We start from the raw sequence: 1890 nt of genomic DNA, 5'->3' as shown, positions 1-1890 counted from the left end.
ATCATATCAAGATTCCACACACTGAGCTGTTTCACACTGAATCAGATCATTTGGTCTTTTAAGGTCAGCACTGTCTACTCAGGTGTGCAGTGGCTCGCCAAGGTCTCATGCAGAGGTCTTTCCATGTCACCTACTGCCTGCTCTTTTTTAGCTGGAGGTGCTCGGGATTGAACCTGGGACCTTCTGCGTGCCAAGCAGAGGTCTTCCCCTGATCCGCAGCTTTCTTGAAATGCATTGCTGCTTTGTAAATACTTCTGTGTGTTACTTCCAGGGGTGGAAATCTAGCAGGAGCTCCTTTGCATATTAGGCCACACTCACCTGATGTAGTCATTCCTCCGAGCTTACAAGCCTCTTTTTTGTAAGCTCTTGGAGGATTGGGTACATCAGTGGGGTGTGGCCTAATATGCAAAGGAGCTCCTGCTAGAATTCCACCCCTGGTTACTACTACATGAAGTTTGTGACTTGATACAACAGGCTGTTGTCACACACAAAATGTTCGTCTCATCATCCGTTGGACTTTCATTGATTTCACTTTGTTCTGTTTCTTCATAAAAGCCAGACAGGAAAGAAGGATCAACTCATGCTTTATTGCCGGAGAAAGCATTTCCGCCTTTATCTAGTTATACAACAAACGTCTCTTTTCTTACGCTTCTTCACAATATCCCTTAACTAAAGTAGCTCCCCTGGGATTTCTTTCTAGCTCTTGTGTACCCACCAGCTTGTCTTTTCTACTGTGCTTGAATGACCTTATGTGGCTAACTCCCCGCTGATTCATTCCTTCCTTTACTGCCTTCTGGCTTTCTTGACATTTTATGCCTTCGAGTATAAAAAAAGTTCAGCCAAACAGGAGTCTCCAAAGGGAATGAGCCCCACAGGGAGGGACGGTGGCTCAGTGGTAGAGCATCTGCTTGGAAAGCAGAAGGTCCCAGGTTCAATCCCTGGCATCTCCAAAAAAGGGTCCAGGCAATTAGGCATGAAAAACCTCAGCTGGAGACCCCGGAGAGCCGCTGCCAGTCTGAGAAGACAATACTGACTTTGATGGACCAAAGGTCTGATTCAGTATAAGGCAGCTTCATATGTTCATATGTTCAAGGCCTCTGTTCCTATCTGCAGTTTCCATCTGTATAACTTTACGCTGACAGTTTCCCAACTTACTGCTTCATCATCATGATCTTCTCTTAGGCTTACCAGCGACCTGCTAATGGCAGACAAACTCCAGGTAAGTGTTGCCAATGCTGCTGATAGTCCTCTATCAACAGGCGAAAATAGGAGTCAAGGTATGAGCTTGAAGGTATCTGAAGAAGCCTGTGAGGACACAACTTTTCTTGGACTTAAAGGTGCCTCTGGACTCAAAATCCGTTCTACTTTATGGTAAGAGAACCATAGAATTTCTGGCGATTGCTACAGCCAGGGGTGGAATTCTAGCAGGAGCTCCCTTGCATATTAGGCCACACACCCCTGATATAGCCAATCCTCCAAGAGCTTACAGGCTCTTTTTTGTAAGCTCTTAGAAGATTTCCTACATCAGGGGTGTGTGGCCTAATATGCAAAGAAGCTCTTGCTAGAATTCCACCCCTGGCTAGAGCTACCTTTGCCACTTCTAAGCAGCTCTAGGAATTGCCAGGATCTCTGTGGTCTAAATGTCTACTAAGTAGCTGTTGCCTTATTTTTCTGTTTTTCCCCGTTCCTGGGAGGCTCCCCCCATACACATAACCTTCCTTTCAGTTGCCAGATGCTGCCTAGCAAACCTAATCTTGTGATTGGTTAGGCCATAACTAGAACATAAGAACATAAGAGAAGCCATGTTGGATCAGGCCAATGGCCCATCCAGTCCAGCACTCTGTGTCACACAGTGGCCAAAAAACCCCAGGTGCCATCAGGAGGTCCATC

At 46.1% G+C, this 1890-nt stretch overlaps 1 non-coding gene across 1 annotated transcript; it reads left to right on the top strand.

The window, feature by feature from the left end:
* Positions 1–883: 883 nt before the first annotated feature.
* TRNAS-GGA (transfer RNA serine (anticodon GGA)) lies at positions 884–950 on the top strand. Its single transcript has one exon. It is a non-coding gene; the product is annotated as a tRNA-Ser (tRNA).
* Positions 951–1890: the final 940 nt, after the last annotated feature.

The sequence above is a fragment of the Heteronotia binoei genome, chromosome 7 (assembly GCF_032191835.1).
Source record: "Heteronotia binoei isolate CCM8104 ecotype False Entrance Well chromosome 7, APGP_CSIRO_Hbin_v1, whole genome shotgun sequence".
Lineage (NCBI taxonomy): Eukaryota > Metazoa > Chordata > Lepidosauria > Squamata > Gekkonidae > Heteronotia > Heteronotia binoei.
This window is presented reverse-complemented; position numbering and strand designations above follow the sequence as displayed.